Source organism: Rattus norvegicus, chromosome 5 (genome assembly GCF_021556685.1).
Source record: "Rattus norvegicus strain SHRSP/BbbUtx chromosome 5, alternate assembly SHRSP_T2T, whole genome shotgun sequence".
Lineage (NCBI taxonomy): Eukaryota > Metazoa > Chordata > Mammalia > Rodentia > Muridae > Rattus > Rattus norvegicus.
This window is the reverse complement of record NC_141538.1, coordinates 133,621,895-133,646,099: the sequence shown is the minus strand read 5'-3', so window position 1 is coordinate 133,646,099 and position 24,205 is coordinate 133,621,895. Positions and strand designations below refer to the sequence as shown.

Here is a 24,205-nt window from a genome sequence, read left to right as displayed (position 1 = left end):
TAGAGTCTCCAAGTTCTTACCAGTATTAATATTCTTTTAAAAATTCTGAGTTCAAAAACTTTTCTAAAACTCAAAATCACTTTTAGCTGTGATTGTGTAATAAAGAACAGAATAAATATTCCTGTTCTGCGAGAAATTCCAGAACAACAAGGCATGATGGAACTTAAGAAAGTCAAAACAGGAAAAAATTAAATTCTATAGTTTTATAGCTGACATCTAGTGTTGCTAATGTGATATAACCACCAGACACAGAAAGACAATTACTTTTATTTACACAAGCAAATAAAACACTCAAATATATAAAAAAATATAGAATAGATCATCAATATTTGCCATATTTGCAATGAACAAGGAAATGGAAGAAATGGGCTGATGACTAATCAATATGTTAGCTGTGCAAGATGACTAAGTTTTATGCAAGGTGGCTACAGTTCACAAGCTTAAATTTGTGCCTAGTTGGTAGTTCTTACATGTACCTACCACCAAAAGGACATATACAAGGTAAGACAAAGGTAAATGCAAATTAACTTGATTGTGGCAATTCAGGTTTTGTATGTCAAAATACTAACTTGTATTTGTACACCTTAAACAGTCAGTTTTAGTTTACTAATTATACTTCAGTAAATCTGAAAGAAGAAACCAAATTGGTTTTGTGCAATGTTAAGTGAGGGGATTGCCTTCACTCAGGAATAGAGCTGCTAGACTGACTTTCAGAAAGGCTTTCTGTTTCTGGTGCTGACTTTCTTTGGCGTGGCTCCAGTTTGCTAATTTAAAATATGTTGTGTGAATGAGCTGGCTGCTAGCTTAGTTCTGCCCTTCTCCTTTCCATTCACACAGTAGCATTGGCTTCCACAGTATTGTTTCTGAGAACAAGGAGGGAGCAAGTTCATGCTGACATTTTTGCATTGATTTAAGCACATTTGGGTGAGTAATCTAATCCTTTGCTTACAATGTGATGATTGCTATTTGTAGGGTATAGTTTGTAAATTATTTTTTAATCCTAATTTTCCTACTGCATTCATTCCTACTATGTATATTGTTCAAGAGAAGTTTTCTAATAGTTTGAAGAAAGCTCACAAATCAATATTTAGCATTTCACAATTAATTTAAAGGCAAATAGATGCTGATAAATGTAGTTTCAGACTGCATGTTGCCTTTTCTTATTTAGGTTATTAAAACACTAATGAAAATGGGATACTCAAATTCTTGTTCCTCTTCAAGATGATAATTTATCCTTATTTTCTCACATGGTCCAAACTATTTAAACTAGACTCCTTCAGGTTCAACACGCTTCCTTGTTAGAGACCTAGGATGCTAGATGCTAGTGATGAATCAATCTTTAATTACAGAAAGGACACATTCAAACTCTAGTTGTAGGTGTGCATCTATATTATAACCAGGTACATGTTTCTAGAATAGCATAGTTTTTGATTAGCAGTGATCACTTTTACTACAGATTTCTAATCTAGCACCACAAGAAGTGATCAAGAGAAGCACACTTGTATTATCCCCTTAACAAGATATGTTTTTAATGTTAATTATCTGACTTGGTGAAGATGAACTATTGTCTTCTGTGTGTACAAAGTGATCCAATGTAAGTAACAGAGGAATAGCAGTAGATGGTTAAGTCTTTACTAATGGAAGCTGGGCAATTAATGGCTTCATAGGAAAAGAAGAAGGAGGGGAAATGCATTTTTTTTGAGATCAGAATTTTTCTCTCCCTCAATGAACACTAGAGTTGTTTCAAATAAAGGCTAATTGACATCCATAGAATGAAGTACCTAGTTCACTTGATTGAGTGTTCCTGCCCAATAGCAAACCTTGAACAACTATGCTTGTTACATGACTATTATCAGACCTTTTGTCCACATTGATAGATACAGTCACATATTTCCTGGACTATCTATTATCTTAGGCTAACTTGATTAATTTCAGAGTTTAAGTAACAAGCTAATCTATATGAATGCTCTCATAAGTCAGTGTAAGATTTCATGATCAGTTAGTGTGTCTATCAGAGATTCAATTGCTTTAAATAAAATTTTATTTTCATTTAATTATTTGAACATGAGGCAGTTTAGTCTGGGGACATACAAGCATCTGGCAAACACATCAAAGTAACTGAAGTTACATGAGACTATTTGTGGTCATGTATGCTTGCTGCCACTCTTATAGTAGCAACTCACTAAATACTGGAAGCTCAGAGTGGACAACCTGGACTCAGGAGGGCATGCATACCTTAGGTACATTTCAAAGGAAGGAAATACAGAGTTCCAAAGTGTTAGGTGACTGAGAAACCTTCAGAAGAGGTGTTCTGGGCCCTGAATGCCCTCACCTCCAGGAGTCATTAAAAAACAAACTTGAGTGCCATATCCCAGCGTCAGCTAGAAGAACATGGTGAGAATGGAGTCCTGCTGATCTTGAGACTACTAATACCATAAAGGTATGATCTGATTGATGGTGGGCAGAGGGCTGTAAGAAGGAACTCTTTCTCTTGGAACAGCAACAGCAATATTTTTTCCCTTTTAATTCTTAGAGCAGCTAGAAATTAGTCCAAAAAGTATTCTGAAGCATGTGGACACATGCTTCTTCTTGGCATTTGAGAAGAGTACAGAGATTAATCCGAAGTTCATGATTCCTTGTTTTATGAACCTGACTTGCATCATTTGAGGAATGTAAGACATGTTCAGGTTCATCATTATCTACTTGTGATTAAGTGCCTTCTATAATCTGATAGGATTTGGAGCTGATTGCTATGATTATCATTACTGCCTTTTCTTCAAGGCAGTGCTCCACCCACTTAATAAAATCTGTACTTCAAATTTTATCCTTATATATGTCAGCTGTACCTTTGTAGCCATTCACCAACACAAAGGTCATGAATTTTACCACCTCATGGCTGTGTCTATAGAATAAGTGATAAAAACTTTTTGTAATTCATCTGGCAAATTGCTAGCAGTTAGAGTTCAATTGGTTAGGAAGTTCCTAGGTGTCTGCAAGGGGCTTTAGGTACAACAGCTGGGGATGGAGCCCAGTGACCCTGGGTCTCTCTTCTGAATCTTGGAACCTGAGGTAATCATGATGAACCTCTGCACAGGGAATGTGTTATTCACCTTTGTTCCAGGAAGTGTTTACCCAGGTAGAGCAGGCTATATGCCTTTCTGGTAGGCTGCTCAAGGGTAGTCATGGCTATTTTGCACCTGGTTATAGAACCAAGACTATGGTACTGATAATTCCATAGATCCTGAAAGGAAGTTGGGTGCCATCTTCTGTGCACATATGGGATATGAGGCTCAAGGAGGTCCCATAGGTAATGTGCAAAGGTAAGGGACAGTGGCCATTGCTATTGCCTGGTACCCAGGACATCTTTGGACTGGGAGTCATACCTAATGTCTGTCATGGTCATATCTGTGGCTGCTCTGTTCTCTTGGGCATGGTTTCTTGACCACCCTAGAGGGGTATGTCAAAGCATTAGGCAAACTTGGGGTCTGATTTGTCTAAGTCATAGAGTGGTTCCTTTATAAAATGCCTACAATTTATAGGATCCCTGTCACATATTGCATATTCAAGTGTTTCTGCTACAAAGGTCTATATGCACAGCTACAATACCAAACAAAAATCTGTACTGTATATATTAACAGAGGCATAGGGACAGGTCTGTAAATTTATCTAAATATCATAGTGTTGTGGGATATGCATCAGACAAGACTGCTAGGCCATTGGATTATACCAACAGAATTTCTTTATTAGTTGACTTGTAACTACTACTTTGGGTGCTTGGGATCCCAGTGTAGCACTGAGTCTTTCTCAGAGTAAGTTTTAAGTACAAAAGCTATGCTCTAGGTTGACATTGTTCAATTCACAAACACAGTTATCCAGAAGCAGAACTACAGAAACCAATAAGCACGGTTAGTACAGTACGTTAGTTAGTATACAGTTTCCTAGAACTATGAATTTGATGTATTAGGCCTTTGTTATAATTTTAGTAGGTAGTGCAGTCTATGTTCTGAATTTACAGCTTGAATTTACAGGTATTTCCATCATGGAGTCAGTTAGTATATACCATAAATATGCATTAATCAACTCTGATATTAGATGTTGAGCCAAGGAGTTCAAGACCTTCCTTGGCAGCATAGAATGACTCTGCCTCAGGAAAATAAATAGATGCATATTAGATCTTTGAGAAAATAGTTATTTATGGATAATCAATATCCTGAACTTTCCCACAAAATTATATATGCACTACACTAACTTCCTTAAAAAATCTGTTTAGATTTTGGGATTAAGTTTATTGTACAGGTAAAACTTAACAGTAAATTCATAAACAATACTTTGTCAATCTAGGAATTTTTATAGCTTTGAATTCATGTGGCTCCTTAACTTCTTCAAACAATATTTTATAGTTTTCATTGTGGGAATCCTATCCTCATTTTATAAGACTTTTTTCTATAATTTATGTTTAATGTTATATTTATAAATTATATTTTGACATATTTAATAATATTTTAAATTTAATGTTCTAATTATAGTATTTAATGATAAATTTATTTTGTTTCATGTGTGTGTTTATGTTTGTAGGTGTGTATATGTTTGTGTGTGTATTTATGTGTGTGTGTGTGTGTGTGTGTGTGTGTATTTATGTGTGAGTGGGTGATTGTGTGTATGTGGTCAGAGGCCAACATCAGGTATTTACGTCAATAACTTTCTACTTTACTTTGAAGACAGGGTTTCTCTCTGAACCTCAAGTTCACTGGTTTGGCTAGATTGGCTAGCCAGCAAGCCTCTGGGAATCACCTAGCTCCACTCCTACACCTAAAAATGAGATTACAGGTTTATGTCCACATGCTCCACTTTTATTTGCATTCTAGGCATGTGCACAGACCACTCTGTTGTCAAGGCTCCTGTATTAGAACACTCCAGCCCACATATGATCGTTTTGTTCTTGTTTTTGTTTATGATAGGTTTTCTCCTCCTCCCATGATTTTATCAGAAGTGAAAACAGCTGAAGGACTTTCCTCATCAAAGAATTCCCTCATTTTCCACAATCCAGTTCATTAGTTCTTCATGCCTTTAGTTATTTCATGAGTATTGCCAGTCTATAAACTTCTGGTTTACCACATTTTCACTTGTAGTGTGGGAGCAACTGTCTCTCAAAGTTAAACTTTGAAATAACTTTAAAACACTCATGATTGAGATTAGCTCAGTGGTAGAGCGCTTGCCTAGCAAGCACAAGGCCCAGGGTTCAGTCCTCAGCTCCAAAAAAACCAAAAAACCAAAAAAACAAAACCAAAAAAACAAAAAAAACCAAAAAAACAAAAAAACCCAAACCAAACCAAAAACAAACAAACAAAACAAACCCCCAAAAAACCCCAAACATTCATGATTGCTTTAATTATCAGTGTAAAACCACTTCATTTTAGAGAATAAGAGATAATTTATTTTCCAGCCAAATATTAATGGCCATGGCCCTGGAATACAAATTTAGATGAAACTGCTGGTAACAGTTTAATGAATTAACAGGACAAAGGAAACCATAAATTGAGATACTTATATATACTTAGTTTGATCATAAGGTAAGTGGGTTTCAAGTAATGTAGGAAAAGTTCTATAGCCCTCAGATGCGATCTGGTAAAGCCTTTGGGTTGGTGGATGCTATAAGTTTGTCTATATATAATTACAATTTTATTTTATTTTATCTCTGTGTAGGCATGTGCATGTGAGTGCCGGTGCCTGCAAAGATGAATGTGGAATTATTTGTTGTAATTTGTGAAATATCTGATGTGGATACTGGGAATTGAACTTGCAAGAGAATGTGTGCTCTTAGCCACTAAACTACTTTTCTAATCACACAGTCTATGCATTGTTAAAAAGAAAATTACTGATAGCCACTAGCGTGCTAAGTCAAACACAGACTGGGTAATAAATGCCTATTTAGATGGTAAAAGGAAGCCCAAGATCTACAACATTCCAGCTTCATTTAATCTCCGAAATTTTAACTATCAATTTTAAACATCTACAGAACTTTGTAGATATTGAACACAAATGAAGATATTTTCTTGAGAATTTCACTTTACACAAAAACAGTACAAAAATTTTATTCTACACAGAGAATCCATTCCAGTCTGTCAATTTGTTCATGCAATGTTCTTTATAGCAAAATAATCTCATCAAGGATTACGCAAGGCACTAATGATGTAGTTCTTTCAAGTTTCTTTAAATCTGGGAAATTCTCTCTTGAGGATTATAGGACAAGTATATTATAAGATTGCTACCAGTTTAAGTTTGTATAGTTTATTTTTTGATTAGGTATACAATAATTATTTTAGCCTGGGCCATCAAATAAGATTTTCTCACCACTAGATATTGGTATATTCAATTTTTGGTTAGAAATTTTGAATGACTGAAAAGATGTCTATTATATTTCTCTATTATAAAGTTATCAACACTCTATTACTTTCATTTGTAACTTTTTGTGGGGTACTTCATTTTAAAATAATTAATTAATTAAACAGTTTGTAATAGCAGCTATAGAAGGACTGTGTCAAATCCTTTCATTCTTAAATGAGTTACATAGACACAGTGCCCATCTAAAAGTAACAATAGTAATTTCAAATTTTGTATCGATATACAAAGATTTATACCAATGAAATCTGTATCAATATATAAATTCTTCGCCAATGTAAAAAATTATAACTTCAATTTTCCATCAAGACAGTGCCACTTTCATGGATATTGATTTACACTGGTTGTAAATACGGATGGTGTGAAATGGTGACTCTGTCTCTCATCTTCTGAAAGAATTGTTTAGGTTAACTTTGTTCTGAAGTAATTATCTAGGTTTATATTGCTTGGTTCCACAAATACAAGATAATATTTTTTCTGTGTTTGACTTGTTTTACTAAATACTATGTCTTCCAGTTCTACTTGTTTTGCTGAAAATGACAGGATTTTATTCTTCTTATGGATGAATGATTCTCCATTCAGTAAAGTTAATTTCCTGAAAGCATAGAGACAAATGCAAAACAGGACAGGACTCTAGAAGAGATCACTTTAGAGGAGAGGAACCAGCCATTAATATTTTCCCTTGTAATGGGAATTTTCCCAAAAGGTGGGATTACAGAATGGTTTCTTGTTGCTTTTCTCAGTGTTGTCTTGTTCTTAATGCACCAATTTTGATGCCACATTTTAAATTTAAATTTTCAGGTGTGATGGAGCCTTCAGCTTCCTGTTTACCTGGATTCTTCATGGTCTTCCTTCTCTTACAGATCACAGTACTCACCCAAGGTAGAGACATCCTCCAAATTTTATTGATGAAATTTTTCCTTAGACAATTTAATGCATGCTTTTCAGGCAATCTGCTTACTTGGCTCCAATACTTTTATTCTCCTTTCACTCTTGTCACTTCCTCTCCTCTTGATCTGTCCCCTTTTCACATTTATGCTTTTTGCTTTGAATTATAACCCATTGCTTTGTAACCAGGACTGTTTGTGTGGCCACATGTTGCAGATTATCTGCTGGGGCATGGTGAACACACAAAACAGAAGACAATGATTACCTCTGCCTTAAAATCTACCAATAGGCAGAGAGCCCCTGGGCAGCACCCCACGAGCAAACCTGAGCCTCGGGACCACAGGTAAGACCAAATTTTCTGCTGCAAGAAAGCTGCCTGGTGAGCTTGGGACACACGGAAGCAGAATTTCTCTAGGACCGGGCACATTCTGTGTTTACCGGAAGTCCCACACCCGCGGATCCCGGCCCGCAGCAGCTCTCTGCTCCCAGACCCGGTGAGAGAGAGACCCAACCGTCTGGTCAGGTGGGCACTCCTGAGGCTGCAGAGTGGAAGAGACCACCAACACTGCTCACCCCTGCCCACATCCCTGGCCCAAGAGGAAACTGTATAAGGCCTCTGGGCTCCCGCGGGGGAGGGCCCAGGAGCGGCAGGACCCCTGCCACAGACACCGCCGGAACCTGAAGGAAACAGACCGGATAAACAGTTCTCTGCACCCAAATCCCGTGGGAGGGAGAGCTAAACCTTCAGAGAGGCAGACAAGCCTGGGAAACCAGAAGAGACTGCTCCCTGCACACACATCTCGGACGCCAGAGGAAAAAGCCAAAGACCATCTGGAACCCTGGTGTACTGAAGCTCCGGGAAGGGGCGGCACAGGTCTTCCTGGTTACTGCCGCTGCAGAGAGCCCCTGGGCAGCACCCCACGAGCGAACCTGAGCCTCGGGACCACAGGTAAGACCAAATTTTCTGCTGCAAGAAAGCTGCCTGGTGAACTCAAGACACAGGCCCACAGGAACAGCTGAAGACCTGTAGAGAGGAAAAACTACACGCCCGAAAGCAGAACACTCTGTCCCCATAACTGACTGAAAGAGAGGAAAACAGGTCTACAGCACTCCTGACACACAGGCTTATAGGACAGTCTAGCCACTGTCAGAAATAGCAGAACAAAGTAACACTAGAGATAATCTGATGGCGAGAGGCAAGCGCAGGAACCCAAGCAACAGAAACCAAGACTACATGCCATCATCGGAGCCCAATTCTCCCACCAAAACAAACATGGAATATCCAAACACACCAGAAAAGCAAGATCTAGTTTCAAAATCATATTTGATCATGATGCTGGAGGACTTCAAGAAAGACATGAACACACTTAGGGAAGCACAGGAAAACATTAATAAACAAGTAAAAGCCTACAGAGAGGAATCGCAAAAATCCCTGAAAGAATTCCAGGAAAACACAATCAAACAGTTGAAGGAATTAAAAATGGAAATAGAAGCAATCAAGAAAGAACACATGGAAACAACCCTGGATATAGAAAACCAAAAGAAGAGACAAGGAGCTGTAGATACAAGCTTCACCAACAGAATACAAGAGATGGAAGAGAGAATCTCAGGAGCAGAAGATTCCATAGAAATCATTGACTCAACTGTCAAAGATAATGTAAAGCGGAAAAAGCTACTGGTCTAAAACATACAGGAAATCCAGGACTCAATGAGAAGATCAAACCTAAGGATAATAGGTATAGAAGAGAGTGAAGACTCCCAGCTCAAAGGACCAGTAAATATCTTCAACAAAATCATAGAAGAAAACTTCCCTAACCTAAAAAAAGAGATACCCATAGACATACAAGAAGCCTACAGAACTCCAAATAGATTGGACCAGAAAAGAAACACCTCCCGTCACATAATTGTCAAAACACCAAACGCACAAAATAAAGAAAGAATATTAAAAGCAGTAAGGGAAAAAGGTCAAGTAACATATAAAGGGAGACCTATCAGAATCACACCAGACTTCTCGCCAGAAACTATGAAGGCCAGAAGATCCTGGACTGATGTTATACAGACCCTAAGAGAACACAAATGCCAGCCCAGATTACTGTATCCAGCAAAACTCTCAATTAACATTGATGGAGAAACCAAGATATTCCATGACAAAACCAAATTTACACAATATCTTTCTACAAATCCAGCACTACAAAGGATAATAAATGGTAAAGCCCAACATAAGGAGGCAAGCTATACCCTAGAAGAAGCAAGAAACTAATCGTCTTGGCAACAAAACAAAGAGAATGAAAGCACACAAACATAACCTCACATCCAAATATGAATATAACGGGAAGCAATAATCACTATTCCTTAATATCTCTCAATATCAATGGCCTCAACTCCCCAATAAAAAGACATAGATTAACAAACTGGATACGCAACGAGGACCCTGCATTCTGCTGCCTACAGGAAACACACCTCAGAGACAAAGACAGACACTACCTCAGAGTGAAAGGCTGGAAAACAACTTTCCAAGCAAATGGTCAGAAGAAGCAAGCTGGAGTAGCCATTCTAATATCAAATAAAATCAATTTCCAACTAAAAGTCATCAAAAAAGATAAGGAAGGACACTTCATATTCATCAAAGGAAAAATCAACCAAGATGAACTCTCAATCCTAAATATCTATGCCCCAAATACAAGGGCAACTACATACGTAAAAGAAACCTTACTAAAGCTCAAAACACACATTGCACCTCACACAATAATAGTGGGAGATTTCAACACCCCACTCTCATCAATGGACAGATCATGGAAACAGAAATTAAACAGTGATGTAGACAGACTAAGAGAAGTCATGAGCCAAATGGACTTAACGGATATTTATAGAACATTCTATCCTAAAGCAAAAGGATATACCTTCTTCTCAGCTCCTCATGGTACTTTCTCCAAAATTGACCATATAATTGGTCAAAAAACAGGCCTCAACAGGTACAGAAAGATAGAAATAATCCCATGCGTGCTATCGGACCACCACGGCCTAAAACTGGTCTTCAATAACAATAAGGGAAGAATGCCCACATATACGTGGAAATTGAACAATGCTCTACTCAATGATAACCTGGTCAAGGAAGAAATAAAGAAAGAAATTAAAAACTTTTTAGAATTTAATGAAAATGAAGATACAACATACTCAAACTTATGGGACACAATGAAAGCTGTGCTAAGAGGAAAACTCATAGCGCTGAGTGCCTGCAGAAAGAAACAGGAAAGAGCATATGTCAGCAGCTTGACAGCACACCTAAAAGCTCTAGAACAAAAAGAAGCAAATACACCCAGGAGGAGTAGAAGGCAGGAAATAATCAAACTCAGAGCTGAAATCAACCAAGTAGAAACAAAAAGGACCATAGAAAGAATCAACAGAACCAAAAGTTGGTTCTTTGAGAAAATCAACAAGATAGATAAACCCTTAGCCAGACTAACGAGAGGACACAGAGAGTGTGTCCAAATGAACAAAATCAGAAATGAAAAGGGAGACATAACTACAGATTCGGAGGAAATTCAAAAAATCATCAGATCTTACTATAAAAACCTATATTCAACAAAATTTGAAAATCTTCAGGAAATGGACAATTTCCTAGACAGATACCAGGTATCGAAGTTAAATCAGGAACAGGTAAACCAGTTAAACAACCCCATAACTCCTAAGGAAATAGAAACAGTCATTAAAGGTCTCCCAACCAAAAAGAGCCCAGGTCCAGACGGGTTTAGTGCAGAATTCTATCAAACCTTCATAGAAGACCTCATACCAATATTATCCAAACTATTCCACAAAATTGAAACAGATGGAGCCCTACCGAATTCCTTCTACGAAGCCACAATTACTCTCATACCTAAACCACACAAAGACACAACAAAGAAAGAGAACTTCAGACCAATTTCCCTTATGAATATCAACGCAAAAATACTCAATAAAATTCTGGCAAACCGAATTCAAGAGCACATCAAAACAATCATCCACCATGACCAAGTAGGCTTCATCCCAGGCATGCAGGGATGGTTTAATATATGGAAAACCATCAACGTGATCCATTATATAAACAAACTGAAAGAACAGAACCACATGATCATTTCATTAGATGCTGAGAAAGCATTTGACAAAATTCAACACCCCTTCATGATAAAAGTCCTGGAAAGAATAGGAATTCAAGGCCCATACCTAAACATAGTAAAAGCCATATACAGCAAACCAGTTGCTAACATTAAAGTAAATGGACAGAAACTTGAAGCAATCCCACTAAAATCAGGGACTAGACAAGGCTGCCCACTCTCTCCCTACTTATTCAATATAGTTCTTGAAGTTCTAGCCAGAGCAATCAGACAACAAAAGGAGATCAAAGGGATACAGATCGGAAAAGAAGAGGTCAAAATATCACTATTTGCAGATGACATGATAGTATATTTAAGTGATCCCAAAAGTTCCACCATAGAACTACTAAAGCTGATAAACAACTTCAGCAAAGTGGCTGGGTATAAAATTAACTCAAATAAATCAGTTGCCTTCCTCTATACAAAAGAGAAACAAGCCGAGAAAGAAATTAGGGAAACAACACCCTTCATAATAGACCCAAATAATATAAAGTACCTCGGTGTGACTTTAACCAAGCAAGTAAAAGATCTGTACAATAAGAACTTCAAGACACTGAGGAAAGAAATTGAAGAAGACCTCAGAAGATGGAAAGATCTCCCATGCTCATGGATTGGCAGGATTAATTTAGTAAAAATGGCCATTTTACCAAAAGCAATCTACAGATTCAATGCAATCCCCATCAAAATACCAATCCAATTCTTCAAAGAGTTAGACAGAACAATTTGCAAATTCATCTGGAATAACAAAAAACCCAGGATAGCTAAAGCTATCCTCAACAATAAAAGGACTTCAGGGGGAATCACTATCCCTGAACTCAAGCAGTATTACAGAGCAATAGTGATAAAAACTGCATGGTATTTGTACAGAGACAGACAGATAGACCAATGGAACAGAATTGAAAACCAGAAATGAACCCACACACCTATGGGCACTTGATTTTTGCCAAAGGAACCAAAACCATCCAATGGAAAAAAGATAGCATTTTCAGCAAATGGTGCTGGTTCAACTGGAGGTCAGCATGTAGAAGAATGCAGATCGATCCATCCTTATCACCCTGTACAAAGCTTAAGTCCAAGTGGATCAAGGACCTCCACATCAAACCAGACACACTCAAACTAATAGAAGAAAAACTAGGGAAGCATCTGGAACACATGGGCACTGGAAAAAATTTCCTGAACAAAACACCAATGGCTTATGCTCTAAGATCAAGAATCGACAAATGGGATCTCATAAAACTGCAAAGCTTCTGTAAGGCAAAGGACACTGTGGTTAGGACAAAACGGCAACCAACAGATTGGGAAAAGATCTTTACCAATCCTACAACTGATAGAGGACTTATATCCAAAATATACAAAGAACTCAAGAAGTTAGACCGCAGGGAAACAAATAACCCTATTAAAAATGGGGTTCAGAGCTAAACAAAGAATTCACAGCTGAGGAATGCCAAATGGCTGAGAAACACCTAAAGAAATGTTCAACATCTTTAGTCATAAGGGAAATGCAAATCAAAACAACCCTGAGATTTCACCTCACACCAGTGAGAATGGCTAAGATCAAAAACTCAGGTGACAGCAGATGCTGGCGAGGATGTGGAGAAAGAGGAACACTCCTCCATTGTTGGTGGGATTGCAGACTGGTAAAACCATTCTGGAAATCAGTCTGGAGGTTCCTCAGAAAATTGGACATTGAACTGCCTGAGGATCCAGCTATACCTCTCTTGGGCATATACCCAAAAGATGCCTCAACATATAAAAGAGACACGTGCTCCACTATGTTCATCGCAGCCTTATTTATAATAGCCAGAAAATGGAAAGAACCCAGATGCCCTTCAACAGAGGAATGGATACAGAAAATGTGGTACATCTACACAATGGAATATTACTCAGCTATCAAAAACAACGAGTTTATGAAATTTGTAGGCAAATGGTTGGAACTGGAAAATATCATCCTGAGTGAGCTAACCCAATCACAGAAAGACATACATGGTATGCACTTATTGATAAGTGGCTATTAGCCCAAATGCTTGAATTACCCTAGATCCCTAGAACAAACGAAACTCAAGACGGATGATCAAAATGTGAATGCTTCACTCCTTCTTTAAATGAGGAAAAAGAATACCCTTGGCAGGGAAGGGAGAGGCAAAGATTAAAACAGAGACTGAAGGAACACCCATTCAGAGCCTGCCCCACATGTGGCCCATACATATACAGCCACCCAATTAGACAAGATGGATGAAGCATAGAAGTGCAGACCGACAGGAGCCGGATGTAGATCGCTCCTGAGAGACACAGCCAGAATACAGCAAATATAGAGGCGAATGCCAGCAGCAAACCACTGAACTGAGAATAGGTCCCCTATTGAAGGAATCAGAGAAAGAACTGGAAGAGCTTGAAGGGGCTCGAGACCCCAAAAGTACAACAATGCCAAGCAACTAGAGCTTCCAGGGACTAAGCCACTACCTAAAGACTATACATGGACTGACCCTGGACTCTGACCCCATAGGTAGCAATGAATATCCTAGTAAGAGCACCAGTGGAAGGGGAAGCCCTGGGTCCTGCTAAGACTGAACCCCCAGTGAACTAGTCTATGGGGGGAGGGCGGCAATGGGGGGAGGGTTGGGAGGGGAACACCCATAAAGAAGGGGAGGGGGGAGGGGGATGTTTGCCCGGAAACTGGGAAAGGGAATAACACTCGAAATGTATATAAGAAATACTCAAGTTAATAAAAAAAAATATCTACCAATAGTTCAGCACAAACTGATAGTGTCCCATAAGCAATTCCCTTAATGATCAACGCAGGCTCAGTCTTAAGCAGGCCTATTGCAGGTTACTGAAACTGCTGTGAGATCCTGTTTGCAATGACTGTGTCATCCTTGAAGACTTTTGCTTCTATGTAGAAGCAAAACTGAACTTTGTAGCATTCACTACACAGTAACACATGAAATAAGGCCAACAATAGGCAAATTTGACTTCATGAAAATAAATGTTTATGTACAGCAAAGAAAATTGTCAGCCAAGTAAAGAAGAGACAGCCTTTAATCCTAACACTTGGGAGGCAAAGACAGGTGACTGTAAGTTAAAAGCCTGCTTGAGGTTCATCAGGAGTTTCAGGCAATTATAGCTATGTAATAAGATCTGGTTTCAAAAAGAAACCAACTAAAACAAAGCAACAAAAATAGTATATTTGCTACAATCATGAAAAAAAGAGGATATGAATTTGAGAGAGAGAGAGAGAGAGAGAGAGAGAGAGAGAGAGAGAGAAGGAGAGAGAGAGAGAGAGAGAGAGAGAGGGAGAGAGAGAGGGAGGGAGAGGGAGAGAGGGAGAGAGGGAGAGAGGTATGGGACAGGTTGAAGGGAGAAAAGGAAAGGAAGGAATGATACAATTACAATTTCAATATATCTGTAATATACTCTTACTTACAATTAGAATTATATCAGTTTCTCTAATTCTGTCCCTCCCATGTATCCTAATTCTAATTCTTATGTCCTACCCCCACTTTTACGTTGATAGTTTCTTTTTCTAAAATTATTATTGTCATACAATAATGCAATCAGGCATCATACAACCATATATATATGTACATATACACACAAATATATAAATATACATATGTATATACAACAGGGCAGGCCATTCTGCATTGAACAACTAATAAAGGAGACTTGTTTTGACAGCAATCATTAATTTCTTGAATTTCTTTATCTTGTATGAGACCCTGCAAATTTTCCTCCTATTTTATTATGCCTGTTGATGTTGCTATTGTTTCAGTCTTGTTTATGCTGACATTTCTAGGAGAGACTGTCTCAGTGCAGGCCTCTTGTATTCTGACTTTAACAATTTTTCCACCCCCACTTTGGCTATGTTCCCTAAGTAGAAGTTATAATGTAATTGTACCTACTGGATTGGACTCCCTATAGTCCTTTGATCTCTACATTGTACCTAGCCATAGTTTCTGGGATGGACTCCATTTTCTGGAAAAAGATATTTGTTTGATGAAAGTGGTAATTGCTTCCACCTGAGAATATAAATAAAACATAATAATACAGTGAATTCATTGTGAAATGTCCTTAGTCCCAGAGCTATGAAATCATGAATTATTCTCAACACAAAGCTAAAATAATTTGTTTCTTATACATCAATGTCTGAGTTTATACCACATATACACATCAAATATAAAACACACATGTACATACATGTATGTATATATACAGAAATGCATGCACATAATGTATTTGTGGGCGTGCTTATGTGTATATGTATACTTTTCAATAAATCTTAATATACTATATAAATGTTTTGCAAATTGTTTTAAAATATAAGTTTTAAATAATTTACTATGAATATTTTGTTATTTTTTTAGTTGTAGTGAATTCCAACATGTGCTCACTCAAAATCAATTTATCTGTCTTCTATTATATAAATATACTGAACCATTATGCTATACCATTACATAATAATGAAAGACATGTTAAAATATACCATTAAAGTAAAAATGAAATATTATTATCATTTCAAGTTATTATATGCTAATTCAATGCTAGTAATTTGAATTATTACATATGAAATTTCACATATGTATAAATGCATATATGAAAATTTTAATATTCATCTATCAGGTCACATGTACCTGTGCAAAAATCCTTTGAAATTTAATTATGTTTTATTGAATTGATTTATCTTTCTACAGAGTATTGATATCGCTGTCTTCTCAACTCTTGAATCCACACTGAATCAAAATGCCATCTTTCTTTTATTCCTAGCTATGAGTGTGGATATGCAGGTTACCATTCAGTTTCCAGATACAGGAGGGGTACTGGTGGAATGTACTTCAGGAAGTTTGACACCACCTGTTGAGATGACATGGAAAGACAGCGAGGGGAATATAACTTCACATTCAACCACATATGATTTTGAGGATAGAGCTGGGTTATTATATTTGAAGAGCAGAATTCTTCTGAAGAACAGAGTACAAGGTCCTATTTCTTGCTCCATTTACAATGTAACTACTAATCAGGAGAAAAAGAGAAGTATTGTCCTACCAGGTAAGCTTTTATAACTTGGTTCTATCAAATATCAAATGTTTTAGTCAAGAGGTCAAATTAAGAATAGAACTGAGTGAAATAATAAACGTGAAGTTACATTACATGCTACAAATTGCTATAAAGCTACACTGTTTGGGTTGCTGAAAATCAGAGAAATACTGGATGCTATGAAGAATATTTTAAAGAAAGGCATTGGGGCTAGTGCAAAGGTTCAGAAGTTAAGAATTCTTGTTCTCTTTGGTTCCTAGCATACTAGATGCTTACAACTATCTACAACTCAAGCTGTAGGGAATCCAATACCCTCTTCTAGACTCCAAATTCTCCTGCAATTATGTGCTCATATACACTCATAGATACTCACCTCCACACATGTACACATATGTAAAACTAAATCTTTTTTCTTTTTTTCGTAACTGGGGACTGAAGCCAGGGCTTTGCGCTTGCTAGGCAAGCGCTCTACCACTGAGCTAAATCCCCAACCCCGTAAAACTAAATCTTAAAGAAGATATTGAAATAATTGGACAATGAGTCCTTAGTCTGTGTTGCAGGTTAAGGATTCAAACACTATATGACTTCCACATAAAGTAGTTCTAGATTTGGACGCTTGAACGTGATTTTTCCTTTAAAATTACTGTTTTGTCTCATCTGGAAAACAGCATGTACAACTTCTGGGCTAAAATGAAGATTCGAATTTTTCTGTGTGTGGCTTTGTAGATAAGAGGAGTCAGGGTAACAAGGAAAGGTCATATTCTAAATAGAAAAATAGAAGAAAGCACCAAGAAGCATGAAAGTGATAACAGGGCAGCTTAAAGTCATAGAAGTAGGATAATTACAGGAAACTGCCTCCACTCCCATGCAAGAAAATGGAGGGAGACATAAAAACAAAGTCTCAAACATAAGGAAGCCTGGCAGCCTATGATATAGACTGGTGATCCTTATCATAGGGAGATTTCTCATAAGCCTTAAATTCAGTGTGTTGCTGTTTTGTCTTATTGACAGTTTCTTTTCCTTACAGAAGCTTTGCAATTTTATGAGGTCCCATTTGTCGATTCTTGATCTTAGAGCATAAGCTATTGGTAATCTGTTCAGGAAATTTTCTCCTAATTCTATGTATTAAAGTCTCTTTCCCACTTTCTGTTCTATTAGATTCAGTGTATATGGTTTTATGTGGAGGTCCTTGATCCACTTAGACTTAAGTTTATACAGTGCAATAAGAATGGATTGATTTGCATTCATTCTTCTACATGCTGACCTCCAATTGAAACAGCACCATTTGGTGAAAATGCTATCTTTTTTCCACTGGATGGTTTTATCACCTTTGTCAAAGATCAAATGGCTATAGGTGCATAGGTTCATTTCTGGGTCTTCAATTTTATTCCATTGATCTACCTCCCTGTATCTGTACCAGTACCATACAGTTTTAGCCTGTTGCTCTGTAATATGGCCTGAGGTCAGGGATGGTGATTCCCCCAGAAGTTGAGAATAGTTTTAACTATGCTGGGTTTTTGCTATTCCAAATGAATTTGCAAATTGCTCCTTCCAACTCTATGAAGAATTGTGTTGGAATTTTGATGGGTATTGCATTGAATCTGTTGATTGTTTTTGGCAAGATAGCCATTTTTACAAACTTAATCTTGACCATCCAAGAGCATAGGAGACCTCAATCTTCTGAGTTCTTTTTCAATTTCTTTCTTCAGAGACTTCAAGTCCTTGTCATACTGATCATTCACTTGCTTGGTTAGAATCATACCAATGTATTTTATGTTCTTTGTGAATATTGTGAAGGGTGTTGTTTCCCTAATTTGTTTCTCAGCATGTATATACTTTGAGTAAAAGAAGGTTACTCATTTGTTTGAGTAAATTTAACATCCAGCCACTTCGCTGAAGTTGTTTATCAGGCTTAGTAGTTATCTGGTGGAACATTTGGGTTCACTTAAGTATTTATCATATCATCTACAAATAGTGATATTTTGACTTTTTCCTCTCCAATTTGTATGCATTTGACCACCTTTTGTTGTCTGATTGCTCTGGCTAGGAGGCTAGGACTTTGAGTACTACATTGAATATGGAGGAAGAGAGTGGGAGTCTTGTCTATTCCATGATTTTAGTGGGATTGCTTCAAGTTTCTCTACGCTTAGTTTTATATTGGCCACTATTTCGCTATATATTACTTTTAATTTGTTTAGGTATGGGCCTTCAATTCCTGAGCTTTCCAAGACATTTAACATGAAGGGGGGGTTGATTTTTCTCAAATGCTTTCTCAGTATATTGTGCCTTCATTTTCATTAAATTCTAATTTAATTTCTTTAATTTCCTTAATTTTAATGTCTTTAATTTCTTTCTTATTTTTTCCTTGATCAAGTTATCATTGCATAGAGATTTGTTTAACTTCTATGTATATGTGTTCTGTCCTTTGTGGTTTTTTTGAAGTCACCTTTGTCCATGGTGAGCTGAGAGAAGTATTTCAATCTTTTTGTATCTGTTGTAGCCTGTTTTGTGACTGATTATATGGTCATTTTTTGAGATAGTATCATGAGGAGCTGAGAAGAACTATATTATTTTGTTTTAGGATGAAATGTTCTTTAAATATGTTAAATTCATTTGGTTCATAATTTCTGTTTGTTTCTTTTTTTTGGATTTTTTAAAAAATTTATTTAATACTTAATAATAATTCTTCGGTTTCCGGGCAAACATCCCCCTCCCCCTCCCCTTCTTTATGGGTGTTCCCCTCCCAACCCTCCCCCCATTGCCGCCCTCCCCCCAACAGTCTAGTTCACTGGGGGTTCAGTCTTAGCAGGACCCAGGGCTTCCCCTTACACTGGTGCTATTACTAGGATATTCATTGCTATCTATGAGGTCAGAGTCCAGGGTCAGTCCATGTATAGTCTTTAGGTATTGGCTTAGTCCCTGGAAGCTCTGGTTGCTTGGCATTGTTGTACATATGGGGTCTTGAGCCCCTTCAAGCTCTTCCAGTTCTTTCTCTGATTCCTTCAACGGGGGTCCTATTCTCAGTTCAGTGGTTTGCTGCTGGCATTCGCCTCTGTATTTGCTGTATTCTGGCTGTGTCTCTCAGGAGCGATCTACACCCGGCTCCTGTCAGTCTGCACTTCTTTGCTTCATCCATCTTGTCTAATTGGGTGGCTGTATATGTATGGGCCACATGTGGGGCAGGCTCTGAATGGGTGTTCCTTCAGTCTCTGTTTTAATCTTTGCCTCTCTCTTCCCTGCCAAAGGTATTCTTGTTCCCTTTTAAAGAAGGAGTGAAGCATTCACATTTTGATCATCTGTCTTGAGTTTCATTTGTTCTAGGCATGTAGGGTAATTCAAGCATTTGGGCTAATAGCCACTTATCAGTAGGTGCATACCATGTATGTCTTTCTGTGATTGGGTTACCTCACTCAGGATGATATTTTCCAATTCCATCCATTTGCCTATGAATTTCATAAAGTCATTGTTTTTGATAGCTGATAAATATTCCACTGTGTAAATGTACCACATTTTCTGTATCCATTCCTCTGTTGAAGGGCATCTGGGTTCATTCCAGCTTCTGGCTATGATAAATAAGGCTGATATGAACATAGTGGAGCATGTGTCTTTGTTATATGTTGAGGCATCTTTTGGGTATATGCTCAAGAGAGATATAGCTGGATCCTCAGGTAGTTCAATGTCCACTTTTCTGAGGAACCTCCAGACTGATTTCCAGAATGGTTGTACCAGTCTGCAATCCCAACAACAATGGAGGAGTGTTCCTCTTTCTCCACATCCTCTCCAGCATTTGCTGTCACCTGAGTTTTTGATCTTAGCCATTCTCACTGGTGTGAGGTGAAATCTCAGGGTTGTTTTGATTTGCATTTCCCTTATGACTAAAGATGATGAACATTTCTTTAGGTGTTTCTCAGCCATTCAGCATTCCTCAGCTGTGATTTCTTTGTTTAGCTCTGAACCCCACTTTTTAATAGGGTTATTTGTCTCCCTGCAGTTTAACTTCTTGAGTTCTTTGTATATTTTGGATATAAGTCCTCTATCAGTTGTAGGATTGGTAAAGATCTTTTCGCAATCTGTTGGTTGCTGTTTTGTCCTAACAACAGTGTCCTTTGCCTTACAGAAGCTTTGCAGTTTTATGAGATCCCATTTGTTGATTCTTGATCTTAGAGCATAAGCCATTGGTGTTTTGTTCAGGAAATTTTCTCCAGTGCCCATGTGTTCGAGATTCTTCCCCACATTTCCTTCTATTAGTTTGAGTATATCTGGTTTGATGTGTAGGTAATTGATCTACTTGGACTTAAACTTTGTACAGGGTGATAAGCATGGATCGATCTGCATTCTTCTACATGCTGACCTCCAGTTGAACCAGCACCATTTGCTGAAAATGCTATCTTTTTTCCATTGGATGGTTTTGGCTCCTTTGTCAAAGATCAAGTGACCATAGATGTGTGGGTTCATTTCTGGGTCTTTAATTCTATTCCACTGGTCTATATGTCTGTCTCTGTCGCTTTTGGTAAAATGGCCATTTTTACTATATTAATCCTGCCAATCCATGAGCGTGGGAGATCTTTCCATCTTCTGAGATCTTCTTCAATTTCTTTCTCTAGAGGCTTGAACTTCTTATTATACAGATCTTTCACTTGCTTGTTTAAAGATATACCAAGGTATTTTATATTATTTGGGACTATTATGCAGTGTGTCATCTTCCTAATTTCTTTCTCGGCTCGTTTCTCTTTTGTGTAGAGGAAAGCTATTGACTCATTTGAGTTAATTTTATACCCAGCCACTTTGCTGAAGGTGTTTATCAGGATTAGTAGTTCTCTGGTGGAACTTTTGGATCACTTAAGTATACAATCATATCATCTGCAAATAGTGATGTTTTGACTTCTTCCTTTCCAATCGGTATCCCTTTGATCTCCTATTGTTTTCTGATTGCTATGGATAGGATTGGAGAACTGTATTGAATAAGTAGGGAGAGAGTGGGAAACCTTTTCTCATCCCTGATTTTAGTGGGATTGCTTCAAGTTTCTCTACATTTAGTTTAATTTTAGCTACTTGTTTGCTGTATATGGCTTTCATTACGTTTAGCTATGAGCCTTGAATTCCTATTCTTTCCAGGACTGTTATCATGAAGGGATATTGAATTTTGTCAAATGCTTTCTCAGCATCTAATGAAATGATCATGCGATTTTTATTTTTCAGTTCACATTTATAGTGGATTACGTTGATGTTTTAACTTATATTAATCCATCCCTGCATGCCTGGGATGAAGCCTACTTGATCATGATGGATGATTGTTTTGATGTGCTCTTGGATTCGGTTTGCCAGAATTATACTGAGTATTTTTGCATTGACATTCATAAGGGAAATTGGCCTGAAGTTCTCTTTCTTTGTTGGGTCTTTCTGTGGTTTAGGTATAAGAGTAATTGTGGATTCATAGAAGGAATTCAGTAGCGCTCCATCTGTTTCAATTTTGTGGAATATTTTGGATATTATTGGTATGAGGTCTTCTACGAAGGTCTGACAGAATTCTGCACTGAACCCATCTGGACTTGGGCTCTTTTTGGTTGGGAGACTTTGAATGACTACTTCTATTTCTTTAGGAGTTATGGGGATGTTTAAATGGTTTACTAATTCCTGATTTAACTTGGCTACCGGGTATCTGTCTAGGTAATTGTCCATTTCCACCAGATTATCAAGTTTTCTTGAATATAGGTTTTGTAGTAGGATCTGATGATTTTTTGAATTTCCTCTGATTCTGTAGTTATGTCTCTGTTTTCATTTCTGATTTTGTTAATTTGGACAGACTCTCTGTGTCCTCTCGTTAGTCTGGCTAAGGGTTTGTCTATCTTGTTGATTTTCTCAAAGAATCAAATTTTGGTTCTGTTGATTCTATGGTCCTTTTTGTTTCTACTTGGCTGATTTCAGCTCTGAGTTTGATTATTTCCTGCCTTCTACTCCTCCTGGGTGTATTTGCTTCTTTTTGTTCTTGAGCTTTTAGGTGTGCTGTCAGGCTGTTGACATATTCTGTCTCCTGTTTCTTTATGCAGGCACTCAGAGCTATGGGTTTTCCTCTTAGCAGAGCTTTCATTATGTCTCATAAGTTTGGGTATGTTGTACCTTCATTTTCATTAAATACTAAGAAGTCTTAATTTATTTCTTTATTTCTTCCTTTACCAGGGTATCATTGAGTAGATCATTGTTCAACTTCCATGTATATGCCGGCATTCTTCACTTATTGTTGTTGAAGACCAGCTTTAGTCCATGGTAGTCTGATAGGACACATGGGATTATTTCTATCTCTCTATTGAGGCCTGTTTTATGACCAATTATATGCTCAGTTTTGGAGAAAGCAACATGAGCTGGTGAGAAGAAGGCATATCCTTTTGTTTTAGGATACAATGTTCTATAAATATTTGTTAAGTCCATTTGCTTCATGACGTCTCTCAGTTTGTCTATGTCTCTGTTTAATTTCTGTTTCCATCATCTGTCCATTAATGAGAGTGGGGTGTTGAAATCTCCTACTATTATTGTGTGAGATGCAATGTGTGCTCTGAGCTTTAGTAAGGTTTCTTTTATGTATGTAGTTGCCCTTGTATTTGGAGCATAGATTGGGAGTTCATCTTGGTGGATTTTTCCTTTGATGAATATGAAATTTCCTTCCTTATCTTTTTTGATGACTTTTGGTTGAAAATCGATTTTATTCGCTATTAGAATAGCTACTCCAGCTTGCTTCTTCAGACCATTTGCTTGGAAAGTTGTTTTCCCGCCTTTCACTCTAAGGTAGTGTCTGTCTTTGTCTGTGAGGTTTGTTTCCTGTAGGCAGCAGAATGCAGGTTCCTCATTGTGTATCCAGTTTATTAATCTATGTCTTTTTATTGGGGAGTTGAGTCCATTGATGTTGAGAGATATTAAGGAATAGTGATTGTTGCTTCCTGTTATATTCGTATTTGGATGTGAGATTATGTTTGTGTGCTTTTCTTCTCTTTGTTTTGTTGCCAAGACAATTAGTTTCTTGCTTTTTCTAGGGTGTAGTTTGCCTCCTTATGTTGGGCTTTACCATTTACTATCCTTTGTAGAGTTGGATTTATAGAAAGATATTGTGTAAATTTGATTTTGTCATGTAATATCTTGGTTTCTCCATCTATGTTAATTGAGAGTTTTGCTGGATTCAGTAACCTGGGATGGCATTTGTGTTCTCTTAGGGTCTGTATGACATCTGTCCAGGATCTTCAGGTTTTTATAGTCTCTGTTGAGAAGTCTGTTGTGATTCTGATAGGTCTGCCTCTATATGTTACTTGACCCTTTTCCCTTACTGCTTTTAATATTCTTTCTTTGTTTTGTGCATTTTGTGATTTGACTATTATGTGATGGTAGGAGTTTCTTTTCTCGTCCAATCTCTTTGGAGTTCTGTAGGCTTCTTGCATGCTTATGGGCATCTCTTTCTTAGGTTAGGGAAGTTTTCTTCTATGATTTTGTTGAAGATATTTACTGGTCCTTTGAACTGAGAGTCTTCACTCTCTTCTATACCTATTATCCTTAGGTTTGATCTTTTCATTAAGTCCTGGATTTCCTGTATGTTTTGACCAGTAGCTTTTTCTGTTTTACATTATCTTTGACTGTTGTGTCCATGATATCTTTGGTATCTTCTGCCTCTGAGATTCTCTCTTCTATCTCTTGTATTCTGTTGGTGATGCTTCTATCTACAGCTCCTTGTCTCTTCCTTTGGTTTTCTATATCCAGGGTTGTTTCTCTTTCTG

At 37.5% G+C, this 24,205-nt stretch overlaps 1 pseudogene across 1 annotated transcript in view; it reads left to right on the top strand.

The window, feature by feature from the left end:
* Positions 1-812: 812 nt before the first annotated feature.
* Positions 813-24,205, top strand: part of LOC100911818 (selection and upkeep of intraepithelial T-cells protein 10-like) — a 48,573-nt pseudogene continuing 25,180 nt past the window's right edge. The window contains exons 1-3 of the transcript XR_015620416.1: positions 813-924; positions 7,201-7,281; positions 16,179-16,460. The product of XR_015620416.1 is annotated as a selection and upkeep of intraepithelial T-cells protein 10-like (transcript). The remainder of the gene's footprint in view (positions 925-7,200; positions 7,282-16,178; positions 16,461-24,205) is intronic.